This window comes from Lissotriton vulgaris, chromosome 2_1 (genome assembly GCF_964263255.1).
Source record: "Lissotriton vulgaris chromosome 2_1, aLisVul1.2, whole genome shotgun sequence".
Classification (NCBI taxonomy): Eukaryota; Metazoa; Chordata; class Amphibia; order Caudata; family Salamandridae; genus Lissotriton; species Lissotriton vulgaris.
In genome coordinates, this window is record NC_141687.1 from 440,344,674 (window position 1) to 440,360,038 (window position 15,365).

Genomic DNA, 15,365 nt, shown 5'->3' on the forward strand with positions numbered 1-15,365 from the left:
AGAGATCTGCATGCAGATGGGAGGGAGGGGTTGCACCTAGGACCTGAATAGGGCTGTGCCTTCCCTCCACAATGCTGGCTCTACCCCCTGTGGTGCGTCTAATCACTGAGCCCTCACCTGACAAAGGAGAGAGGAGCTGAGCAAAACAAAGCGCTCCAAATCCCCTCCAAAGCAGTCCTAACTGGTATTCCCAAGCCCTGTGCTGTGACACAAAGGAAAAGGGCATATAAATATAGAGTCTGTGACCCCATGAGGTTGTTCTGCTACTGATCCTGATGGAGAGGGGCTTGCTGCTTCTGGGGTCCAGGAGGGTCTGCCATGGGTGTTGCCTCCCTGTCGGAAGGCCCTGTGTGCTGGGCCCTAGGCCCAGCTATGCCCCTGAAACCTCTCATGGACTTTTCCAGGACCCAGGACCTTTTGCTGTCCTCTGTGCCCTGTGGCCTGTTGCGGGTGCCCACCCCACTTATTTCTTTATTTACGGGTGGGTGCCCACACTGCATTTTTTGGGAGCTTTGCGGGTGCCCACCCCGCTTATACCTTTGTTTTGGATGGCGGGTGCCCACCCCTCGTTACCGGCAAGGAATCACCGCCGCGGCCTGAGCCGCACATCGAATCTCTCCTGGGCCACTGCCCAGTGCAACCCAGAAGGCAGGCAAGGCTGTGACGTCGCGGGCGGTGCTTCAGAGATGGAAGGGAAGTCCCGCGAGAGAGGAGTCTGGTGCCGGGAGTGATGAAGGGATTCCATGACGAGGGAGAGCCCAGCGGTGGTGGACGGGGCCCAGGAGGGGGCCCGGGTAGAGAGCAGTGCGGCTGGAAGCTGGGCTATGTGCTGGGGTGGTCCGGAACCTACCCCTAGTGCCAGGTGGCACCACGTATATTATGTGCATACTATTCTAATGTGTTATGAGAATACAAAGGCTATTTATGATATAACCTTTTTTGGAGTTCCGTTTGTATACATTGTCTCCAAAATAAGCCTGCCTGCTTGTGCCAAGCTACTAAGGGGCTGAGAAGGGGTTATCTTTGGCGTGTAACTCCCTTGCCCTGACTAAAGTAGTGGTTTCTGCCTGGCTTTGGTGCAAGCCTAAGCCAACCAGAAATCCCATTTCTAACACTCTGGAAGCAGATTTTCCATCAGTCGGGGCACAATGCTGTTACGCTTGATGTATGAGTCATGGGCCGAGCATGGGAATTTGGCACAGACGTGTGAGATGATCATGGATGTGTGACGTTAGAACGCATACGTTTACCACGACCTACCATTACAACGCGGTCGTAACAACGAAAGTTGTTACCACGCATTGCGCTGGGGGGCGCAAAATTAAATAATTTAATTTACTATTCCAACACCAGTCCCCGTGGATAGTAGGGAAGGTGTTGGGATAGTAAATTAAATCATTTCCTATCCTTGAGCGCCCCCCAGCACAATGCGTGGTAACAACTTTCGTTGTTACGACCGCGTTGTAATGGTAAGTCGTGGTAACGCGCTCGTTGTAAGCGTTGCATACCGATGATCATATCCGCCTGGCACACCACTTGCACATTGATGGAATGCAAATGCTTCCTATTCCTGTAAATGTGCTCCTGGGCCTGTAGTGAAACAAGGCCAACATGTGTGCAGTCAATGGCACCAACAACATTGGGGATGTGCCCAAGTGCATAAAAATCTTGCTTCACAACCGCCAACTCATGCCTTCTAGGGAAATGGATATATCTGTCCTTATAGATCATAATAGCAGACAGGAGATCACGTAGCACCATGCTGAACATAGGTGGCAACATCCCGTGTACTGGAAAGATCCAGAGGCAAAGAAATGCAGGGCCGCCATCACTTTAGACGTTGGTGTGAAAGCACCCGGATATGTCCTGCGAGACTGCAGGTGGGGCTCCAACATAGCACATAGGTTTTGGAAGGTGTCTTGATCCAGACAGAATTTTCGCATTACCTCCTCATCCTCCATGTCTGCCAGCAGTGTGAAGGGACGATGCATATTTGGTCTCTTCCTAGGTGAGATGAAAGCAGACATATGTCAAAGCAATCCACCAGGAGATGTGTCCAACATCCTACGTTCTGACAGACACAACGCAAACAATGACTTGCATCACAGTTCAGCTCAAAACACAACTTACATCTAGGGACACACCATCCATACACCTGTACATTTTTCACACAGCTATAACCTCACAAACAATATCCAAATATGTGAATGGACAAAGGGATATGGCCACATCTTGCATGGGCAGCTCTGAGAGTAGTACCAACAGCATATGTTGGAAACTGCCACACTACTATCTCCTACCAAACTGCTGTACCTGCCACATCTTCTTGCGTACATCACACTGGACACACATTAACCACACAATGACCCAAGACTGTGCGTTGATTGACAAGTATGTGCATGATCCAAGAAAAGTAGACAGTCAAATCTGCACATTGTGAAGTCAGACATTCATCACTGTGAGTTGCTCAGCACTTTCACACATTGACATGTGTACCCATTGGAAAGTCCATCACAACACTGTTCTGTGTACATGCCCAGCAAAATCACAGGTGATATGCGAGGGAGTACATGCCAATGTTTCTAATCATATTCAACAACATGGCATGTGTAGTCAGCAGTGGGTTTAAGGTTACATTGGCATTGAGTGCACAATCTTGTGCCATGAATCATGTGTCCAATGTGCACTGCTATTGGCCATTCACACTGCATGACGTGTCCATAGGTGCTATCAATGTGATCTGACACCCATATCACTGTCATTCTCAGAAATGTATGACACCCATGTCGTGGAAGCTACCGCCTGGCCACTGCGGTGTGTCACCGCCAATGCCCAAAACACAATTGCGGTAGTGATAGTGATATGAGTATGGCCAAATGGCAGTTGGCAAATTCCGCCACCCAAGTCACGGTCATTCTCAGCAATGTATGGCACCCATATCGCAGAAGCTACCGCCTGGCCACTGCGGTATGTCACCGCCAATACCCACACTTCAATCGTGGTAGTGATAGTGATATACACATGGCCAAAATGCGGTTGGCATGCTCTGCCACCCAAATCACAGTCATTCATAGCAATGTATGGCACACAAATTGCAGTAGTGACCACCTGGCCACTGCGGTGTGTCACCGCCATGGCCCATGCCCTTACAGCCAATGGGAAGCTTAATCGCTGTAGCCTGATGCAATTTTGAAAATCGCTGTAGGCATGCTCTGCCACCGCGCAGCAGGTCATTGGATGCATTTGACAAAGGCTGACTTGGAACACCAATTGCAGCATCTGAGAACCACTGAACTTCCCCAGGGTGGTATATATGTGTGGGAGAGAGCCTCACATTTCCACAGCTTCCAGAGCCTGCTGCCTGCCACCCCTCACTACCACCAACAGCTGCTCGTGTCTCCAGAGCATGATGCCTGCCCCCCCCTCACCATCATCTGCTGCTGCTCCTGTCTCCAAAGCCTCCTGCCTGCTACCCCTCACCACCAACTGCCGCTGCTCCTGTCTTCAGAGCCTGCTGCCTACCACCCCTCACCACTACCTGCTGCTGCTGCTCCTGTCACCAGAGCCTACTGTCTGCCACCCCTCACCACCACCTGTTGCTGCTGCTGCTCCTGTCTCCAGAGCCTGCTGCCTACCACCTCTCAACACCAACCGCTGCTGCTCCTGTCTCAAGAGCCTGCTGCCTGCTACCCCTCACCACCAACTGCTGATGCTGCTCCTGTCTCCAGAGCCTGATGCTTGCCACCCTGCACTACCACCTGTTGCTGCTGCTGCTCCTGTCTCCAGAGCCTGCTGCCTGCCACCTCTCACCACCAACTGCTGCTGCTCCTGTCTCCAGAGCCTGCTGCCTGCCACCCCTCACCACTACCTGCTGCTGCTGCTCCTGTCACCAGAGCCTGCTTTCTGCCACCCCTCACCACCAACTGCTGCTGCTGTTGCTCCTGTCTCCTGGACACAGTGATGGCAAGGACTGAGAAGATCTGGGTCAGTCCCTTCACCACTGAGGAGCTGGAGGTCCAGGTGGACGAGGTGCTCGCACAGTATGGAAGGCTAAATGGTGCTCCAAATGTCGTGGTAAGTGTTTCAGAGTAGAAGTGAGCGTGCAGGGGGGCACACATGATGTTTATCTGATGCAGTATGTGCCTGGGAGTGTGGGGTTGTATCATGCACTGCCTAGCATGCTGTCTCCAGAGGAAAGGGACGTGTAGCCTATTTCACATGTTTCCCTACCTGCACATCAAGATTGGAGGGACATGTATTGTCTTGTCATACAGTGATGCAGCAAGTTGGTAATGCTGGAGTCAGGACAGTAATTGCTTGTGTGTATATTTGTGTGGATCCCTGATGTCTTTCAGACTCATCTGTGGCCTTAGCAAGGGTTTATGTCCAGAGGGTAGTGATGGAATTGTGTCTGACTCAAAATATGCCATGGCTCAGCACTATGCTCAGGACTTTAAAACTAGAGGGTGACACTCTTGGGGGTCATTCACCTATGACATAGCAGATTGTCGTACCTTTGTGCACAGCCTCTTCCATTTCCACCAGCATGTGTACTGACTGGCATGTGTAGGCGCTGTTTACACACTCAAATTGTCCGTTCATGAGACATTTCTGATGCCCCACTTTGGACCTCAGTATGATCCCACCTGGCCTGCACAGTCACTGTCCATTATGACTAGGACACATCACTAAATGTACAGAGTATAACATGTGTGTGGTTTGATGGACTGTCCATCAAAGAGCCATCTCAGCCCTGTAGAGTGCACACAACAGGCCTTGTGAGAAGGATGTGGGATTGTAAGATAATGTCCCTCTCTGTGATATTGATAGTGTGCTGCAGTGGCTTGTAAGTGGCCTCTGTGTTGTGTGCATCTGTCATGCATTTCCCCCACCTGTACTTTCTCATAACATTGGAGTAATGGCCCTTGACATTGCATTCTGAGTCGTGGCCTTCTGTCATTGTCTACATTAGAGTAGTCAGGGACATCCCATTGAAGGGAAAGGCAGTGTGCATCACCTGAGTGTGCGTTCCTCTGATGTCAGAATTGTGAGGATTAGACGTCTGAGACCAATGTGCAACTGTAGTTGTGCCCCAAAGGACGACCTGGTGGATGGCATGAGCTCATGGCCATTGTGGACTGTTATGATGGAGTCTGCACTGTGTGGTACCCTTCTGCTCACTCTAGATGTGACAGTAGCAACATGTTTGGAGGTAAATCTTTGCCCCCATCAGGGCCCTAGGTGTGCTCAGAGGGATTTGTGTGTCTGATTAAATGGAGCCACTGGCAGGCTATTTGGCTGTGTGGTCATCACATGGGTCACTTATGCCACGTTTAAATGATGACACACAAAAATCGAGTTTTGAATTGAGGTGGCACATTGTTACTGCACAGGGTGGTGTGCAACATGGGTTCATCCTCATCTGTTTTAGTGCACTGCTTGGATATGCTGGCTGTTTTGATTCCACTGAACTGACCCTACTTATCTATGTCTTGCAGCATCTCCCATGGGCACTGAAGGACAGGGTTTGGACACCAGTGATGAGGCATCAAGTATGACTGCTACACACAAGCACAGTGACACATATGTGACCAGCTATCAAAGGGGGACAGAAGTCTGCTTGAGGAATCATAGCCAGAGACACCAACCTCAACGTCATCTGATGCCAGCGGTGACCCATCTATGTTGGTGGGCACAGGGAATGGGGAATCTGGCTCCTCTTCCATCACTGCATACAGTGCCCACCCTCCCAGCTACTTCCACTATTGCTGCCCGTGTTCGCACCAGTAATAAGGGAAAAGTGTCCTTCACCTCAGGCACCTCTACCCCTGCCCCTGTCCCTCTTGCTGCCATCAGTGCTGAGTCTGTGGACATTTTGAGCCAGCTGTGTGTGGGTCAGACAACTCTCACCCATGCCTTCCTAGACCATGACAAAAAGTTGCCACAGGTCGTTGCTTTCATGGAGGGCATTCATTCAGACATGGGTGGGCTACACCGGACTCTCCAGTCTTTGTCCTCTGCAGTGACAGCAGCCATTCAACTGGCACAATCTCAGAGTACAGCTCCAGTCCCTATGGCCACCCCCCTGCCAGTGGCTACATCTGATGATAGTGACCACACACCACAGACCTCAAGGGCAAGATACAGCACAAGCAGCACAAAACAGCAGCAGCCCAAGCGGTCCAGGGTTCAAATACCATCCCCACAGAAATCTAAAGCCACACCAGAGCGCAAAGGCAAAAGCCCTTCAGGTGACACCCAGGGCCATAGAGCCAAGAAGCAGGCCTCAGGCTCGCATGCCTCAGACGCATCCCCAGCCAAGGACTCTCTCGTCCAAAAAGTGTCTCGCAAACACAAGTAGACAGTTCCAGTGCCCGCTGAGAAGCTGGTGCCTGCTAAGAGTACACATATAAAGATCTCCAAGGGTCATTCACCCACAATAACAACTCCCATTCAGAGCCTGTGAAGCAGGGAAAGGAGGTCTCTGTAGTGGGTACACCTAGTGAACAGGTGATGGAGGGGCAGAGGCAAGGCCAGGCCTAGCACACCTTTGGATCCAGCATGTCCCCAGAGGGAGAGACAACGGCTGCACCTGGTGAGGCTTTGGTGAAGAGTGTGCCAGTTGTTCCCACACCACTTACCACCCCAACCAAGTCTAGGAAGCCATTTAGACTCCCCAAAAAGTGGAATGGCACCCCTCCACCATCTCCCACCCACACTGTATCTCAGGGCAGCATGACTCAACCTCCACATGCCACCACACCACCGGGTCCAAGCAGCCTTCTGGCTTCCATAGCCACTGAGACCTCTACCTCAGCTGGGCCTCTCCCTCCCCGGCCCAGTCTTTCAACTGTCCCCGACACTTGGCCACCTCCCAGTCCGACAGACAGCCAAGTCTGAGTGGAAGTCCCCCTTATACACCTGTCTCTCCCACAGAAGTGCCTGGACAGTCCATTGTTACCCCGCTCTCTGTGTTGCTGACCATGGTAGGGTACAGTATCTCCCATTCTCTGTGCAGGATCTCATGTACTTACTCTGCACCTTGGGCTGGCCACTGACCTTGATGTGTGCCCCTTCCCAGTGCAGCTTCTCATGTCCTTACTCTGTACCTTGGACTGGCCATTGGCCTTGATGTTTGCCCATTCCCAGTACAACCTCTCATGTACTTACTCTGCACCTTGGACTGGCCACTGGCCTTGATGTGTGCCCCTTCCCTGTGCAGGATCTCATGTTACTACTCTGCACTTTGAACTACCACTAGCCTTGATGTTCACTGCTGTGTGCCCCTTCCCTATGCAGGATTTCATGTACTTACTCTGCACCTTGGACTGGCCACTGACCTTGATGTGTTCCCCTTCCCTGTGCAGCTTCTCATGTAACTACTCAGCACTTTGTACTTGCCACTGGCCTTGATGTTCACAGCTGTGTACCCCTTTCCTGTGCAGTATCTCATGTACTTACTCTGCACCTTGGACTGGCCACTGGCCTTGATGTGTGCCCCTTCCCTGTGCAGCTTCTCCTGTAACTACTCTGCACTTTGTACTGGCCACTGGCCTTGATGTTCACTGCTGTGTACCCCTTCCATGTGCAGCTTCTCATGTACTTACTCTGCACCTTGGATTGGCCCTGGCCTTGATGTTCACTGCTGTTTACCTATTCCCTGTGCAGGATCTCATGTAACTACTCTGCACTTTGTACTGGCCACTGGCCTTGCTCTTGTCTACTTTTAGTGCCTATCTGTGTGATATGAGAATAAAGACAGTTACACCTGTTATCTATCTTTTCAGTGTTCTTGCTAAATAAAGGGTTTTCTGTGTGGTTATGCTTTACTGTGACTCATGCTCTATATGCCACTTCAACATTGCCATTGGTCTGTTTCATATTTTTGGGGTTTTACAGAGGTAACAGGCACTTCAGTTCTTCTTGACTCTGGGGCTTGGGGCTGCAATAATGTTGGTTTATGATGAACTACTCTTATCATATTTACTGTTTTGTGAGGTTAGCTATATTGTACATATGCTATGTTTGTATGCACTGACAGCACGAAGTGGGATTCTATCCAGGTGATTGCAGGCTGGCTGGCCAGGGTCATCATTTCTGTATGATCTTTCTTCATGTGTGACCAGCAGTGTTGGTGTGTGCTCATTTTGTGATGGCCAGTCATCCTAGTCACATGGGGGAATTTCAATGTGTGCACTTGGGTGGTCAAGAAGTGTTCAGTGTGAAGGGGTGGCTTTGTCAATAGTGTTGATGTGCGTGTGCCCCTGCAATGTCAACTGCACACATGTGTTGCCCTGGAGTGCCTGTTATTTGGATTGGTCAGCCCTGTGCTTGTGATTGTGTGCACATGTGGATGTTTTAGGTTGTGCACTCTGCAGTGTGCTGGTATATTCTTGCACTCTGGGGGACACCTACTTGTTGTTGGTGGCAATTGTGAGTATGCAGAGTGTGTGACTGGCAAGTCAGTGGTCTGTTTTGTTGATCAGCCTTGTGTCTTGATACTGTTTGTACTCATTGTGCATCCATGCTGAGCCAAACTGACATTGTCGGTGTGTTTTCTCATGCATTGCTGTCACTTGGAGCTTTTTGGCTCCATTGTGGCATGTGGAGTGCTGAGTCATACCATCCCCTTTCTGTGCCTCTGATGCCTACCCATTGTGAGTCAACACTCCATATATTTTTGTGTGTTGCACTCCTGACCTTTTCACTACTGACGTACACACCACTTTATTCTCATGTCAGCTGTCACCTTGAGTTGCCAGTGTGTGTGCCTCCCCATAACATCCTTTGTTACACTATGTGTTATGGTGCTGATCTGTGTACAGGACCAATGTGCCACTCAGAACAGTTTCCCAATTGGTTATATGTGATTTTCCCGTCTTGTTTTACAGCCATGGTTGCTTATATGCAGTTCAACTGTTTGTGCTGCACAGTCCTCTGGTCATGTTTTTTTCACCTGAGTGTCCCAGACTTGTGCATCTGTGGGTGTTGGGTTAGCTGTATGTGTGTTTGCTGAGGTACTGCTTCCCTTCCTGAGTGTGAAGTTGTTTGTGTGCTGTGCTGATTAGTGTTGTGGGGGTTCATGGTGTGTCACTCATATCCGTGTGGAACTGGTATGTTGGGTGTGCACACACTGCTTGTTGTGGATGCAGTGCTGTGAGTGTGTTGCCTTGTCCTTGCCTGGTGTACACTCCCTGATGTGTTTGCAATGTGATGTTTTGGCATGTGCAACTGTTGTATGTTTGATGTGGATGTGTGCAATGTTTGGCCTGTGTTGTCTCTTGCAGCTGACAGATCCTCTGTGTGTGAGGTTCTAAGTGCATGTCAGGGTGTGTGTATTGTTAGTTGGTTGTGATTCATTCAGATGTGTGTTGTCAGTGTATTGTGCATTATTTGTTGTCTGTCACATACACATTGGGCTATTCTTGTTCCTGGGCTTGTTTTGGGTTCACCCTTGGGGTTTTTTCATCTCATACATGACCTCTCATTTGTCAGGATTGTGCATGTGCATGCACGTGGTACAATATGACACCATGTTACCTTGATGGGTGGTGTAGTGTGTCTGTCTGTGTTTCATTGGAGGCTCATTGGTCCCAATTTGTGTCCATGATTGTTTTGATATGATGCACTTGTTGTCTGTGTTGGGCTATATTGTCTGTGCATTGGTACTGGGTGATGATGTTGTGCACTCCTGTTCTGTCTGGGCTCCCATTGCCTTTCCACCATTTTACTGCACAGTTCTGGTCTTGTTGTCCTTCTGTGTATGTTGTTAATGAGTTTTGTGTTTGGCTGTTGTTTTTGTGCCAGCATTGGTTCAGGCATCCCTTAGTGTGATATTTATGTATGCCCCCCAGAGAGTGTGATTGTTTATCAGTGTATTGACTGGACATTTTTGGCACCCTTCTGTGTGTTTGACACTGGTGTTGTGTGCTGCAGGTGTGAGGTTGCGGGGTATGTGTGAAGGATCCTACTTATGTTTGACAGTCATGGAGTGTGACCATGGGCCCTGTGTGTTGTGCTGCTGACATACAACGGTCAAGTAAATGAATGCAGATGGGTGGCTGCTCACAGTTTGTCTTCAGAGACCTCCTTTCATCCCTGTGCCTATACATTGTTTGCCTTGCTGTCTCCCTGAGTTGTTGCACTGAGGTAACTGTGGTTTAATTCCACTCTCTGTGCAAGCCAGGTGTGATTTGATGTGCTAAGGGTGTTGTTTTATATTCCTTCTCTTGCATGTGATGTACACATGCTTTGTGGTTGGCTCCTTAGCCTGCCATTTGTGTGCACCTCAGTTTAGCTTTCCTATTAGTTGTTTTTCGTTTTTTTACCCTTTCTATCTTTCACCTTTCTGCTCTTTTCTTCATCTCTGCTCTTTTGTGCCTTATTTCTGCTTATTTTCCCTTTTTTCTTTATCCCTTCTTTCCTCCCTTTACCTTTCCCCGCCGCGGCTGCCCCCGCGGCCCCTCCCCCCAGCACGACCGGCCCAATCCAGCTCCCCTCCCAGCTGTCCAGCCCTCCCCGACCCCTACTTAATGGCGGCCACTGCGGGGACAGGCGAGCAAGACCACTGACTCATTGTCAGTGAAATTGCTCTCCCACCCTCGCAGCTCCACCATTAAGTGAGGTGCCCCTGCCCCTGCACTCTTCAGTGTTGGTGATCGAGGCCCTCCTCCACCCGCAGGTTTCCCTGCTCCTCATCCCTGGTGGTCCAGTGGACCTCTGTCTCCTTTCTTTCTTTCTGCTCCTTCACTCGATATTCTCCCCTTTCTATCTTTCACCTTTCTGCACCTCTGCTCTTTTGCGCCTTATTTCTGCCCATTCTCCCTTTCTCTCCCTCTGCTCCTTCACTCGTTTTCACTCGTTTTTTCCCCTTTCTATCTTTCACCTTTCTGCACCTTTGCTCTTTCGTGCCTTATTTCTGCCCATTTTCCCTTTCTCTCCCTCTGCTCCTTCACTTGTTTTCACTCGTTTTTTTACCCTTTCTATCTTTCACCTTTCTGCTCTTTTCTGCATCTCTGCTCTTTTGTGCCTTATTTCTGCTTATTTTCCCTTTTTTCTTTATCTCTTCTTTCCTCCCTTTACCTTTCCCCGCCGCTGCTGCCCCGCGGCCCCCCCCCCCCAGCAGGACCGGCCCAATCCAGCTCCCCTCCCCGCCTCCCAGCTGTCCAGCCCTCCCCGACCCCTACTTAATGGCGGCCACGGGCGCGCCACTGGTGCACCACAGGTGCGTCAAAGGCAAGCACGTCTGCGCCCATCTGCGACCCGTCCGCAACCAGCACCAGGAACCCTGGACCTCCGCCCGCCAACGCTACGACCCAGCAGCACTCCATGCACTCAACCCAGGCTGCACCAACAACTGCAAGCTAGCATCACCAGCCGACACCCATGGACCCTTCAGCTGTCACCGCTGCCGGCACACCTGCAGCACCGCCAAGAACACGGATCCAGCACAACCCGCCCACAAGAACACAACCGAACCGAAGACCCTGCAATGCATCCTGCTCAACGTCCGATCCCTCCACAAACACGCAACAGAAATCTGGGACCTCCTCGACAGCACCACCACAGACGTAGCATTCTTCACCGAAACCTGGACCAACACCACCTCGGGACCGGACATCGCCATCGCCATCCCCCAAGGATACAAGATCTCCAGGAAGGACTGCCCCATCCACCCAGGAGGAGGAATCGCCATCGTCCACAAATCCAGCCTCCGCCTGAGCACACTCCCTGACGAGTCCACAGAACTGATGGAACACCTTCACTTCAAGATACTGGCCAGCCCCACCGCCGCCCTCCGAGGAACCCTCATCTACCGACCCCCTGGACCCCGCGGACCCTTTGCCAACTTCATCACGGACATTATCGCAGGCCATCGCATCCACCAACTACACCCTGCTGGGAGACCTTATTTTCCACCTCGACAATCAACTGGACCCCAACACCACATCCCTCCTGGACAACCTCCACAACATTGGACTCCGCCAGATCGTGACCGAGCCCACGCACTCAGCAGGACACACCCTCGACCCCCTCTTCACTACAGGAAACTCCATCACCTTCAGCCACACCACCAAACTCCCATGGACCGACCATCGTTGCGTCCACTTCACCTTCAGAACACCCACCATCCACAGACACCAGCACCTGCTTCCACAAAGAAACTGGACAAAAATCACCAATGACCAGCTCACCTCCTCACTCAACAACTCCACCCCAACCATCGCGGAAAACGACGACCCCAACACTGCAGCCCGAACCCTGCATAGATGGATCTCGGACAGCACCAACACCATAGCCCCCCTCAAGAAAAACAATACCCGTGCCAAGAAAGCCAGATGGTTTACCACCGAACTTCAAGAGTCCAGGCGCACATGCCGCCGCCTTGAAAAGGCCTGGAGAAACACCAAATCCACAGAAGCCCACAACAACTTCAGAGCCGCCACCAACACCCACCATCAACTCATCAGAGAAACGAGGAAAAAAGCGATTGAAGACAGAATATTCACCCACGCACACAACAGCAAGGAACTCTTCAGCATCATCAAGGAGTTCGCCCAACCCACCAGCGAGTCTACCGACATCCCTCCCTCACAAGACCTCTGCGACAAAGTCAGCATCTTTTTCCACCACAAAATCAAGAGCATCTACGACAACTTCGATGAAGACAACCAACACACTGAACCCTCACCAACCACCCCCGACACCCGGAAACCAGCGATTGATGACTGGACAGCCCTCACCACTGAAGACACACTGAGGACAATGAAGTCAATCCACTCAGGGGCCCCCATGGACCCCTGCCCCCACCACATCTTCAACAGAGCCGCCAACACCATCGTACCCATGCTCCGCCAAACCATCAACCGCTCCCTGGTCACCGCCTCGTTCCCCGACGACTGGAAACACGCCGAGGTCAACCCCCTCCTAAAGAAACCCTCAGCGGACCCCACCGACCTCAAAAACTACAGACCCATCTCCCTGCTCCCGTTCCCAGCGAAAGTCATCGAGAAAGCCATCAACAGCCAACTCGCCACATTCATTGAAGAACACAACATCCTCGACTCCTCCCAATCCGGCTTCAGAAAAAAACCACAGTATGGAAACCGCCCTCCTCGCCGCAACAGACGACATCCGCACCATACTGGACAAAGGAGAAACAGTAGCCCTCATCCTCCTCGACCTATCAGCGGCGTTCGACACAGTCTCCCACCGCACCCTAATACGCAGACTCTATGATGTAGGAATCCAGGACAAGGCCCTCGACTGGATCTGCTCCTTCCTCTCCGGCAGGACGCAGCGGGTCAGACTCCCCCCTTTCCTCTCAGACCCCACACCGATCAGCTGCGGAGTCCCCCAGGGCTCCTCCCTCAGCCCGACGCTCTTCAACGTCTACATGGCTCCACTTGCCCCCATCGTCAGAACCTACAGACTCAACATCGTGTCATATGCAGACGACACCCAGCTCATCCTCTTCCTATCCAACGAGCCCAACACCACCAGACGCAACTTTCGAGAAGGCATGGAAGCCGTCGCCAAATGGATGAAAAACAGCTGCCTTCAACTAAACACCAACAAAACAGAAGTACTCATCATGGGCCCAAACCCCGACGCCTGGAGCGACACCTGGTGGCCCACCGCCCTCGGAAACCCGCCAACCCCCACAGACCACGCACGCAACCTGGGAATCATCCTGGATTCCGAGCTCAAAATGGACCGCCAGATCAACTCTGTCTCATCTTCCTGCTTCCACACCCTCCGCCTCCTTCGTAAGACCTTCAAATGGATCCCCCTCGAACACCGAAAGACAGTCACTCACGCCCTGGTCACCAGCAGACTCGACTACGGCAACGCACTCTACGCCGGAATAAACAAAAACCTCATCCGCAAGCTACAGAACATCCAGAACGCCGCCGCAAGACTGGTCCTCAACCTGCCAAAACACTGCCACATCTCCCAGCACCTGCGCACACTCCACTGGCTCCCCGTCGAGGTGAGAATCACCTTTAAGATGCTCACCCACGCACACAAGGCCCTCCACGGCACCGGACCAGCATACCTGAACAGCCGACTCAAGTTCCACGCACCCCAAAGGACCCTACGATCAGCCCAGCTTTCCTACGCCGTGGTCCCCCGCACCAGAAAGACCAGATCGGGAGGCCGCTCCTTCTCCTTCCTCCAAAGCATGGAACGCCCTTCCGCTCCACCTCAGACAGACAACATCGCTCCCCATCTTCGCAAGAAACCTCAAAACCTAGCTCTTCGACAGACCCCCTCCTTGATGGAATGGAACCTGCACCCACCCACCCCCTCCCCCACCCCCCCCACCCTTAGCGCCTTGAGACCCTTACGGGTGAGTAGTCGCACTTTAACAAACTCCTGATTGATTGATTGATATTAGTTGTCTTCCATTTATGCTGACATCTGGTCTGCGTATGTGGCTGTGTGCCAGTGTGGGGTATGGCTGTGTGACTTGTCAGACTGTGTGTCCAGTTGGATCATTGTTCATATTCTCTGTGGATGTTCATTTTGTGCTTGGACTCTGTTTTCCTGCCATTTGTGTAGTGTGAAAGTGGTGTGTGGGTTGCCCAGGCCCTGAGCTTCTGTGTGTGTGTTCCTCTGCAGCCCCACCTGCTGAGACTGTCTCCCTGGTTGTTTGGTGTGTGGTGCAGGGTGTGGCTTTACCTGGCTGGTTCTTGTGCTTGGGGGTGCACTGTGGGGGGCACATAGCATGTACCTTTATGTTGGGGATGCCTAGTGTGTAGAGGGTGGTGGTGTGGCCCTATGTTCATTGTGCATTGGCCATGCATTGGCCATGCCTGGTGCTTGCCCTGCATTCTGAATTGTGCTCATGTCTTTAACGCATACTTGACGTGACTGGGACATTGCATCAATATCGCGGTTGATGGGTGACCTGGATGTGGAGGGGTGATTTAGTGACGGGTAGGACAAATGTGGGTACACTTATGGATGTGTTCCTGTCCCCACCAGGTTGTCTGGTGTGGACAGTAACACCATGTCTGCACAGGGATTGTGTGTTGTTGTTGTGCGCAGAGTTGTGTTATTACGTACTGGTGGCGGAATCAGCGCCGGTGACTGAGGTGCTGGTAGTATATTAGGTACAGCACTAGGAAGACATGTAGAGCTGGACCCATTGTGGTCGGGACCGGGCGGAAGGGACCGGGACTCTGGTTTTGCGCTCTGTAGTAGTGCTTCCGCCATCTCTGGTTGGGCGGTTTCTCCACTGCAGTGCGACTGGCTGTTTGGGTTATCCTGATTTGTGCAGTGGATGGGTGTCATTTCGCATGGCAGTGGGTTTCCATTGGCTCCCATCGCCGTGGTAGCAGGCGCTTTTTGGTGGTGGT